The 12,158-nt window shown below is 46.7% G+C and overlaps 1 pseudogene; it reads left to right on the top strand.

The window, feature by feature from the left end:
• The first annotated feature begins 518 nt into the window (after window positions 1–518).
• Window positions 519–1,596, top strand: LOC101589832 (annotated as a pseudogene).
• Window positions 1,597–12,158: the final 10,562 nt, after the last annotated feature.

Here is a 12,158-nt window from a genome sequence, read left to right as displayed (position 1 = left end):
TTTTCCATCAAGTATTGATAAAACAATGACTTTAGTATTAGACATTTAGTCACTTATTCATCTCTTCTTAATATACTTAGGTAATTCCATGTCATACCAAAAACTGTTTAACTTACTCAGCCAGAACTTAAATTGGGCACTTTGGAATTCCCTGCTGGATATCTTTTCTCAAAACATTATAAATGTGAGCAAGAATCCAAAAATGTGTTGCCCTTCTTATTGATGAATTAATTTATTTTTGGGTACTGGGAATCGAACTCAAGATCCTGTGTTTGCCAGGCAGGGGCTTATGCCACTGAGCTATCTCCCCAGCCCTGCCCTTATTGAATTTTATGCATAGCTAAGTAAAATAGGAAAATACTCAGGTAATTTTGTGTCATTTACATAAAATTTTTCTATGCAAATGTGATGACTGGACAGACATTTTATAGTCACATGATACACATGCAGTACATACGATACATCATACTGTAGGTTTTTTCTGGCATCAGTAAAACTTTAGGCGCTCTCTGCTCCTGTGCGCTCCTGAGCATCCACGGATAGCAGATCTTCCCGAGCAGCCAGCAGCGATCCAGACAAGATGGTGAAGGTCGGAGTGAACGGATTTGGCCATATTGGACGCCTGGTCACCAGGGCTGCTGTTCTCTCTGGCAAGGTCGAGGTTGTGGCCATCAGTGACCCTTTTATTGACCTCAGCTACATGGTCTACATGTTCCAGCACGATCCCACCCGTGGCAGGTTCAGTGGCACTGTCAAGGCTGAGAGCGGGAAGCTCTCCATCAGCGGAAAGACTATCACCATCTTCCAAGAGCGAGATCCCGCCAACATCAAGTGGGGTGATGCTGGCGCTGAGTATGTAGTGGAGTCCACTGGTGTCTTCACTACCATGGAGAAGGCTGGGGCTCACCTGAAGGGTGGTGCCAAAAGGGTCATCTTCTCTGCCCCTTCCGCCGATGCCCCCATGTTGTGATGGGTGTGAATCACGAAAAGTACGACAACTCCCTCAAGATCGTCAGCAATGCTTCCTGTACCACCAACTGTTTAGCCCCACTGGCCAAGGTCATCCATGACAACTTCGGCATTATGGAGGGACTCATGACCACAGTGCATGCCATCACTGCCACCCAGAAGACTATGGACGGCCCCTCTGGGAAGCTGTGGCGTGATGGCTGTGGAGCTGCCCAGAACATCATCCCTGCATCCACTGGTGCTGCCAAGGCTGTGGGCAAGGTCATCCCAGAGCTGAACGGGAAGCTCACAGGCATGGCCTTCCGTGTGCCCACTCCCAATGTGTCAGTGGTGGATCTGACCTGTTGCCTGGAGAAAGCGGCTAAATACGACGACATCAAGAAGTTGGTGAAGCAGGCCTCAGATGGTCCCCTCAAAGGCATCCTGGGCTACACTGAGGACCAGGTTGTGTCTTGCGACTTCAACAGTGACAGCCACTCTTCCACCTTTGATGCTGGGGCTGGCATTGCCCTGAATGATCACTTTGTGAAGCTCATTTCCTGGTATGGCAATGAGATCGGCTACAGCAACAGGGTGGTGGACCTCATGGTCCACATGGCCTCCAAGGAGTAAATGGCCCCCACCACCACAGCCCAGCGAGACCAGAGGGATGGAGAGGCCACGCTGTAGAAGTCGTCACTGCCCTACGCAGCCCCAATACTGAGAATCTCCCCCTCACAGCTTCCATCCTCGGCCCCCTAGAAGGGGAAGGGCCTTGGGATCCCTGGCTCACTGCCCTTGCACACCATCAATAAAGCCCATTGTACCCAGCAAAAAAATAAATAAATAAAATAAAATAAAATAAAATAAAACTTTAGGTTAAACTTTCATTGTTCTAGTGGAAATAGTAAGAAGCTAGGGACATTACTAGGCAGGATAGGATATTGATAATAGAAAAAAAAGGATACTGGGCAGCATTAGTCAACAAATAAAGTAAATACTTGGAGATTCCAACCCTTATCTTTACTATGACTACTGTTTAGATTTCTGGTCAAGGAGACAGAAGATAGAACTACTGTGAGCCTTTTTCATTTACAGTCTGTGATACTGTATGTTGCACTTACAATGAACAGTATTGACATCCAGTTAATATAAACTAATATTACATCTCACGTCACAAAGATACTCTGAGTTTGAGAAAAATGCTATTTATTGAATAATGACCTGGATAAGCAGAAAACAGTAGAAAAATCGCAAACACAAGACTTAGAAATGCTTGATAAATATTTGTCATTAACTGTTTCTTTGACCAAGTCATTATATTTTTTTACCTGAGGTTTTTCCTCTTAAGACAGTAACACCTACAGATTCCTTCTTTTTTTTTTTTTTTTTTGGGCAGAACTGGGGATTGAACTCGGGTCCTTGCGCTTGCCAGGGAAGTGCTTATTCCACTGAGCCATCTCCCCAGCCCCTACAGTTTCCTATTTACCAAGAGTTAACATGTTAGTGTTTGAAAAGTACTCGTATCAGAACTTCCATGAAATAGAATTAAGTGAAAAGCTATGCATGGTTTTTTTAAGAAAGAAGTTGAAAGACAAGTGAAAAGCCAGCTTTATCAGATTGGGACTGCGCCTTGAGCAAATCTGGCTGTCACTGAAGGGTCTGTAAGGCTTTGAGATGAAAGAAGCCACACAATTGCAGGAACTTTGTGATAGTCGTGAGCCTGGAGATAGGAAACCTGGTGTGTGATTTGGGGTGGAGGAAGAAAATTGAAGTCATATCTATTGAATGATGTCATCTGCTCCAGAATTTCTGGGTGTCACTGAGATTAGATAGATGGATAGATGGATAGATTGACAGACATATAAATATACATGTACATATATGTATATATGTAAAAATAAAATTTTGGAAACCCAAAGCCATCAATATCTGAAATGGTGCAAACCTCTTTCCAGATAAAGCTTCACCTATGTTTCTTAGGCTTCTCCAACTGTGTCCATGGCCTGTACCAAACATGGTAATTGTTAAAACTGGGACAAATCAGGGCTGCTTACAGAGGCAGCCACATCCGCGCAGTGGTCCCAAGGACAAAAGAACAGTGTGTTGGGGCACCTGTGTTATGGTTTGTGTCCCGATGTCTCCTGAAGCCTCATGTGGTCATGGAGGGGGGAGCAAGGTGACTGAACCTCAGAGCTTGTGATGGTTCATTGTGTGATACTGGGGTTAAGGGTGTAAGTGCTACACCTGCTGTAGCCTGCATAGACTGTAAGGGACAGAAAGAGGCTTGTTCTGTCTCACTGCTGTTGCTGTCTGCCACTGCCATGAACTGTTTCCCCCTGCCATGTGCCACCTTCCCTTGGAGCCAACCGATTATGAACTGAAACCTCTACGCACTGTGAACTTAATAAACCTTTCCTTTTTAACTTTGGGTGGTGTCTGGTGTTTTGTCTGAGCAACAAGAGAAAATTAACTAAGACATAATACACTATTGTACATGACCTCCCAGCGAGGTCGTGACTGTAATTACCCCTGACCATGTGGTGCAGCAGCCTTCAGGAATCACTTATGGGAAGAGTTTGGAAAAGTTCAGAGATGCAGGCTGAAAGGGTAGAGCCCAAACTCCTTAGGCTGGGAGCTTCTGGTCAGAGCTCAACAGATCAGAAGTCTGATAGAAATACTTCTAGTAAAGACCAGACTTGGGAGGTTTCTGCTGGGAAGGACTACGCTGGCTCCAGATCACATGTGTTATGTCTGCATTTTGCTCGTGTCCAAAAACTTTGCCTGAGACAGAGATTAAGGGTGAAAGACTAATCCGGCAGATGAAATTTCATGGCAGTCTAATGTTGAGGCAGTGGCATGGCTACTGTTGGGGGCTTTTAGCTGGATTTATGTTGAGACTCAAGAGCAAAGAGGCCATCAGAATGATTTGACACATTATCAATTTGGTCAGAAAGGAAGCTCCAGTGAAGCTGTGGACCAGGAAGAGAAAAGATTTTTATTGCCAAGAAAGAACAGGAGAATAAAAAAGATGGCCTGAGGGCATCACAAGAAACAACAAGACTCCGCCCTTTGCAGCTTCAAAATTGCAAAACTGTAGGGCCGGCCAGATAGCTCAGCGGATTAAAGCACTTGCTTAGGCAGCCGCAGGGACCAGGGCTTGATCCCTGGTGTGCTGTGCTGGCCCCACCCCTGAGGCACCCTGAGACAGCAATTAAGACTGGGCGTGGTGGTGTGCACCTGTAATCCTAGTGCTTGGGAGGCTGAAAACAGGAGGATCACTGTGAGTCCACAGACTGGACTCAATCTGTGTAGTGAGACCCTGTACTAAATACATATTTTTTAAAAATTGCAAAAATTTAACACTTGGCTTTGTGAAGAAAGCCCCCATGTACCGTGTTCCAGAGTGGCGGCAGCTGCCCCACGTTCCAGAATGGTGGTAGCACAGAGAGTTTGTTGCTCAGAATTGGATTCAGAGTGCTCAGGAATCCAGGCCCTCAACCTCTAGAGGGAAGCCTGGCTACTGCTCCCGCTGACAGGAGACCTTGGCACCATCCACATGGGGCTGGATTCAGGTACCTGCAGAAGAGAAGAGTTGTGGGGTTAAAAGGCTTCCACCCAGATTCAGAAGGCTTGGGAGGCCTGGGAGGGCTCTGTGGGAGCCAAAGGCACAGTGCAGAACCCAGAAAATGGAGGATCATTTCAAACACTGAAGAAAATTGCATGGAGGGAACAGATTAGACCCAAGAGAGAAACTGTGGGAACCACAACCAGCAGCAATGCCACCGGGGCGGAACTGCCCACACCCTTTGGAGTCCAGTGTACATCTTGTCACAGAGTACACTGGATACTACACATGGAACTATAGGATTTAATATTTGCCCTGTTGGGTTTTGGACTTGCTTTGGTTCCACTCCTTTGTATCTCTGTTTGTAACTTTTGGATTGGAAATGTTATCTTGTGCCACTGAGTGATGAAAATGCTTAACTCTGTTTGTAGTTTGCCTGACATCTCAGAGAGTTGAGACTTGGACTTTTCAACAATGCTGAAACTTTAAGAACTTTGGGAATGCTTAGAAATGGGCTACATGCCTTTGTGTAAAGGGATGTGCATGAGTCTTTGGAGGTCTAGGGGCTGGAATGCCATGCTTTGTGTCCAGATGTGCCCTCAAAGGCTCATGCAGTCATGGGGGCAGGCTTTGGAGGTGGCTGGAGCTAGACTTGATGATTGGCTCATGGTGTAATGCTGAGAATAGGAGTGTGAGTGCTGCCCTGCCCTAGAGTGGGGAGTCTGCATGCAGTGTAAGGGGCAGAAAGGCTCTCTCTCTCTCTCTCTCTCTCTCTCTCTCTCTCTCTCTCTTCCTCCCCCCCACCCACCCCCCCGTGCCATTGCTTTTGCTATCTTTTGCCACTATGAACTGCTGCCCTCTGCTATGTGCTACCCTGCCTTGGAACCAGCTAATTATGGACTGAAACCTCTAAAAATTGTGAGCTAGATAAACCTTTCTTCCTTTAACTCTGGGTGTCCAGTATTTTGTCTCAGCAACAAGAAAAATGTAGCTGAGATTCCCTGTGAGCCAGTCACAAAGGTTTGGACATTTTACTCTGGTGTAGCTCTGAAAATGAAGAAGCTTCCCCCATCGGTGAGTCTTATTTTTGAGGCTTTTTCAGGAAAGTCTCAGTCAACAGTCTCAGGAGTCCTGCCTGTTCCCAGAAAGGCCAATAAGAATAAGCCTGTAAAATCATTTCCATCAAAAACTGAGTATGTGAGGGGCTGGGAAGATAGCTCAGTTGAGTAAGTGCTTGCCTGGCAAGCGTAAGGGCATGAGTTCAATCTCAGGCTTGGCATGGGGAGAACAACAAAAAACTGAGTATGTGGTACTATTTCAACATCGCAGAAAAGGTGGTTGACTTTGCCAAGAACAAAGCCAGGAGACCTTGAGTGAATTTAAGACATTTTATTTTGTTGTTTTCCCAAAGAAAAAAGAAACCCAGTGAAAGAACACTGTGATAAGGAATAACCCATTCGTGACTTTCTTGATAAATAACTGAGGTAAAGAAACATTTTTGATGTTGCTTGAAATTGCAGAAGATGAGAGTTAGAGGGACAACCAGGTGGCCTGTCCAGTGATCAAGGAAATGCTTCTACAGCTGAAGAGGTAAAGCTTTATCAGCTACTTGAGTTGATAAAGCTTCATCAATTTCTCCGTAGGCGAAGATTCACAAAAAAATAAGGAGCTTTCTGTCACAGATATTACAGATGCCATATTGTTGCTATGAGAAGGCCACTTGTCAGTGTCAACCTTAAAATCACGACAAGGGCTGAAGAGAGAGCTCAGCTGACCAAGCAACTGCCTAGGCAAGCACAGGGCCCAAGGCTCGGTCCCCAGCACCACGTGCTGCACTGGCCTGCTCCGCAGACACACGGAGCCAGCTCCCAAGACCAGGTATGCTGGCACATGCACGTAATCCCAGCACTGGGGAAGCTGGCACAGGAGAATCACCGTAAGTCTGAGCTGCGTAGTGAGACCCTGTACCGAATACATTTAAAAAAAAAAAAAATCAACCCAAACAGCCTTCTCAGTGAAGTGTTCTTTTGAGCGGAGTTAAAGCTAACTTTTAGTTTTCTCTAAAGAGTTTGTTTTTGTCTCCTTTTTCAGAATGAAGTGTTAATATTTCTATGAAAAACAAGCAGGACATAAATCTTAGTAAAAATGTTTTTACATAAGGAAAATCCATTTTCAATGCAATAAAATTATATGTGAAAATTTTTATATATACTTTATGTACATTTTCTGGCAAGAAGCTTCACAGCTTTCATTTGATTCAAAATGAATTCTGTTCCTATTCCTCTTGTCTCTAAGCTCATGGATTATTAATACAGAGTATGGAGTACCATGCAGGTCCCACGGCCCTCCCTTTGAACTCCCAGTAATCTCCCTGTTACCTGTTCTTGTTTTGTATCTACACCTCTAGTGTCCTAGCTTCCTTTTTAGATTCATGTCTTGTCTCCGCAATTATGCATCGGACGGATGCCCTTTCTCCAAATTTAACTGACTGCATACAGCAGAGTTTTGTCTGGTACTAGATTTTATTTTTATTTTGGGGTTCAGAAGTGCACGCTTGTTCAGGGTGCAAGCACTTGATAACAAAGCAGTGTACCTCATGCCAAGGCCCACTGAAAGTCCCCTCTGTCACTTTATTATTTACGATAAAGAGATGAAATAGATCAGGGTTTAGAAGCACCTGGGCAGGAGGGCCTTGCTGTGCCCCTCTCAGTTATTCTTGTTCCTTCACGTTCCAATTTAGATTTTTAAAAGCTACTGTAGGACCCATGTATTGATGCATTAGTATACTGTTACATGTATTATGCTGATCAATATGGTCAAATAATTTTGCATTTTTAAGAAGTTACAGACTGAATCTAAACAAAATATTTCTCTTGTGCATACTTCCTATAAGTTATAAATGCAGTAGTATAATTATATACTATATATGAGAGAATGAAAACATGCAATGAATGTTTAAATAAAATATGTATTAGAATAAGAGATACATTGCCATCAATTCTGCTTAGAACACTCCATCTCTGAACAGACTTATCCCATCATTGTGTAGCAGCTCTGCAAGTATTCTTTCATGTCTTTATTTATTTATTTGGGTGCCAGGAATTGATCTCAGGACCTCATGCTTGCCAGGCAGGCACTGTACCACTGAGCCAAACCCCTGGCCCTTTTTCATGTCTTTAGAAGATGGGACTATCCATCCAGCAAACCTCGCCACTGAGTGCAGTCCAGTGGGAAGGCGGTGCAAAGCCGGGCGCGCTAGCATGTGTCCTCAACCACCTGGAGGTCGGATCTGACACGGGGGACTTCTGATTCTTCCTCAAAGTCAAAGTGATAATGAAATGTGCACATTTTGATGGATTCAGAACACTGAGAGAAGGCTGGTGCTTCGGCGCAGCAGCACCAGTGCCTTCCTGGCAAGTGCAAGGTCTTGGGTTTGATTTCTGGTACCAAAACAACAACAACAAAAAAAAAAAAACAACAACCTGTGACAGCACAACAAAAGACATTCATGAAAAAGGACTTTCACAGCTGCTTCAGAAAGTGGCGGCAACAGAGGCATCAGTGTGTTTCAAATGAGGTGGAAGGGGAGTCCATAGTAATGTGTTTTTACTATAAAAAATTCTTTTAAACATTTGCCATATTTTTTAGTCACACCTTGTTTGTTGTTTTTCTGGAAAAGGCAAGTTCCTTGTGATTTTTTGGCCAGATTTTATGTGGCACCTAGAATGTGACTTGGCATAGATTAAAGTGATATGCCATTTGGTACTGGGAACTAAACTCAGGACCTCATGATTGCCAGGGAGGCGCTGTGCCGCTGAGCGATAGCCCCAGCCTCATTACATAATCTTTGCGTGGCCAAATATAAAAGTTCAGGGACTGAAGATTTACTTAAAACGTATGACATCCTTTCTACAGAAGAGCTGTAGAAACAAGATGAACACATGATTCTGGTTTTACTATGTATTTGCTGCACCTTCCTAAATCATAAGAAGAGTTTCTTCGTTGAAGAAATCAGCAGCATGTCAAATAAGAAAAGTTGAAAATCGTGGCTGAGAGTTTTGTCACCATTAACCCTGCAGGGATCCTGGTACTTCTGCACCAAACTCTTTCTGCATCAGAGACACTGCGTCCTCCACCGCAGCCAAGCGTCTGAGCAGCGCACGCGAGCAGCTGTCCTCAGCAGTGTGCACAGTCGCCGTACATCGGGTACTGTGGCCAGAACTTTGTGTCAGTCTCCCCGGAACCCACGTCCAAGCCCAGCGGAGGAGGTACGGTACTTATCTCCGTTATGCTCGTGGGAATGAGGACTCAGAGGTGGCCGCGTGTTTCACCTGATATCTCAGTGTTAGCAGCCGAGGAGTTAGGACTTGCCCCTCGCAGTCTGCGCCCGGAGCCCACAGTGTTTTCCACTCAAGGCTCCTGGCAGTGCCAAGAAGCTGTCCTCTGCTTCGGTGGTAACTACAGCATCGTCAGCATTTCCACCCGGCTAGGAAGAACCTGGGGGACGAGACATGACATAACCTGGGCCGGGGATGTGGCGCATAGGGGGCTCAGGTGCTGCAAGCACAGGGCCCTGGCTTGAGCCCCAGTAGCACAGGGGGAAAATAGATAGATAGATAGATAGATAGATAGATAGATAGATAGATAGATAGATAGAGATACAGATATAATTTTTCTTAGGCTATGTGTGCATACAGGTATTTTTTGTCAGGGGAGTATATATTTAGGGTTAGCCAGTTGGACTCAGTTGAGATGATCCCAATGTTGTTGGCAACATCTAATGCATCATAATCAGGAGCCTGTCGAACAATCAGGCCTGATCAGGGAACTGACCTCAGTCACATCGATGTCACAGAGCCTCTTCACAGCTTGCTTGATGTGGTGCTTATTGGCTTTGACGTCCACAGTGAACACGAGTGTGGTGCTGTCCTCCATCCTTTTCACGGCTGACTCCGTGGTCAGGGGAACTTGATGACGGCACAGTGGTCAAGCTTGTTTCTCCCGGGAGCGCTCTTCCGGGGGTATTTGGCTGCCTCCAGAGCCTTGGGAAGGCGGAAGTGGGCGACATTCATATCTTCTTGTGCCTGTCAGCATGGCCTTCTTGGCCTTTATCTTTTTAAAATTTATTTTTTGGCAGAACCAAGGATTGAACTCAGGCCCTTGCGCTTGCCAAGGGAGCGTTTATTCCACTGAGCCCCTAGTCCCCTTCTTGGCCTTCAAATCTTTTGCTTTGGCTCCAGCTTCGGGAGGGGCAGCGGCTTCCTTCTTCGCCTTTGGCACCATGATGGTAAAAAGGCTCTCTCTCGTGAGGGCCTGGATCCCGTGATAGTGACCTACCTGAGTCCAGCCGAGGACCTTGAGCCCATAACAAGGCCCTCCCCACGAGTCCAGCTGGAGGCCCGTGCCAATGTCTCACGCAGGCCCGCTTCCTGGATGTGCGCTAGGAAGGCCCGAAGGTCAGCAGTGGAAGCTAGAAAAGTCCCACGGCCTTCCTCAGCAACAGGGAGGTCCCTGTGTTCAATATGCAAATAAACACTTGAATGTAAAACTAAATGCTCCATAAATATTGGCTTATAAAAATTTCGTCTTTGGGCCAAGGAGATAACTCGGTGGTCTAAGTGCTTGCCTGGCAAGTGCAAGGACCCAGGTTTGATCCCCCTTACTGCACTCCATGCTGGCCCCGTGCTGCACAGGCCACTGAAACTAGGCATGGTGGCGCATACCTGTAATCCCAGCAATGGGGAGGCTGAGACAGGAGGATCACTGTGAGTCTGAGCTGCATAGTGAGACCCTGTACCAAATTAATTAATTTAAAAAAGTTTTTTTTTTTTTTTTTTTTTTTTGGCTGGTGAGATAGCTCAATGGACTAAGTGCCTGCTTTGGCAAATGCAGGGACCAGGGTTCAATCCTGGGTCCTGCATGCTCTGCAGGCCCCGACCCCAGGCACGCTGCGCCTGCAGCCAAATCCTGGTGTGGTGGTGCAGGCCTGTAATCCCAGCACTGGGGAGGCTGAAGACAGGAGGATCACTATGAGTCCAAGCTGCATAGTGAGACCCTGTACTAAAGACATAAATTAAAAAAAAATAGTAATAATAAAGAAGATTTTTTTAAAAATTCCCTCTTACTTTGACACTTAATTTTTAAAAGCTTGTGTTACATGCCGTGCTTCTCTGGCTAGATTAAAAGTACCATTCTGTTTAAAATACAATGAAATATAAACAAAGATATTTAAAAGGAGTCAAGCTCTGGTACACACTTTCAATAAATAAGTTACTGTCTATTAAAGAGAGCTTAAAATATTTTCAGCACCCACAAAACTAGAATATAATTTAATATTCCACATTTCCTCATGCTCTCCTAACTGTATCTCTGGGGGGAAAGTTACTAAAACTCACCGTTTTGTGGCCCAACATTATAAGCTAATGTTCCTTTTACTGTCAGATATTTCTTTGATGATGCCAAATATGATTAGGTCTCGGCATTAGGCCCACAGGATTAGAAAAGAAGCTGCGTGTTGGACATCCACGGTAGCCAGTGGGGCGGCGGCGGCTGTAGCTCAGTGGCAGACCAGAGCCAGCAGGCACGAGGCCCTGGGCGCCCTTCCAAGCAGCCCCAAAGGATAGATGATGGAAATACGACTCTTCTGTTTTGAACCTGTGGGACCCCAAAAATACACCTAAATACAATAGTGGAGTCCATCTGCGCATCAAATTTGTTCTCTGTTCTTTTGCGGGGTGGGATGGGGCGGCAGCGTGAGTTGTGCTCGGGGTCGCACACTGTGCAGGCGGGCACCGCCCGGCTGAGGTGAGTCCTCAGCTCTTGCCCACCGGCTACTGTACAGTAGCTAATTCCTAGCAAAACCAGCACTACGTCTAAGCCATTTCGAGGCAGATGGCATATGGCGTTGCTCTTGCGCATCGAGTGGGCGCTTATTTGTATTAAACACCTAAGTCAGCAGGGCTCCGATGCATGCCGGGGTGTGTGTGTGTGTGTGTGTTTTCTTTTTCTTTTTGAGACAGCGTCTCACTGTGCAGTTCGGGCTGGCCCTGCGCTCACTCTCGTGGCCCCCAGGCTGGTCTCGAACTCACAGAGATCCTCCTGGATCGGCCTCCGAGCGCTGGGATTACAGGCGCGCGCCACCACGCCTGGTTAGGGTGTGCTTTTGAAATTTACTTATTGACTAACTCTGCTATCTTCAGAATCAAACTTTCAAAACATTAAACTTAAAATATCGAAATCCTCATGGTGATTCTCCACGAGGGCCTGTCTCCCGATTCAGCGCTTTGCAGAGTCGCGGGGGCTTAGCCGGCTCGCGCCCTCTGCCCGCCCCAGGTCCGGGGACCCCCGAACGCGCCGGCCGCGGGACCCCAGCTCCACAGCGCGGAAGGCGGCTGAAGGGGGGGGGGGCTCGAGGCCACAAGTGCACTTGGGGAGTGGCGACAACGGAGAAGCCGCGGAGGAAGCGCGGATGCTCGGAAAGGGCGCGCGCGCTGGGCCCGCCGCTGCGCCGGGCAGCAGGGCCTGATGCCGGGGAAACTGAGGCAGCCTGGCCCGTGCGCCCCGCGTGGCCCGGCCGAGAAGGCTGTGGGCCTCCGCTGCTCAGGCAAGTGCAGGCGAGCCCCGGGGCCGCGGGTCGATCCCC

Source organism: Octodon degus, unplaced genomic scaffold (assembly GCF_000260255.1).
Source record: "Octodon degus isolate 3935 unplaced genomic scaffold, OctDeg1.0 scaffold00100, whole genome shotgun sequence".
Taxonomy (NCBI): domain Eukaryota; kingdom Metazoa; phylum Chordata; class Mammalia; order Rodentia; family Octodontidae; genus Octodon; species Octodon degus.
The sequence above is the reverse complement of the archived record's forward strand: the minus strand, read 5'-3'. Positions and strand labels throughout refer to the sequence as shown.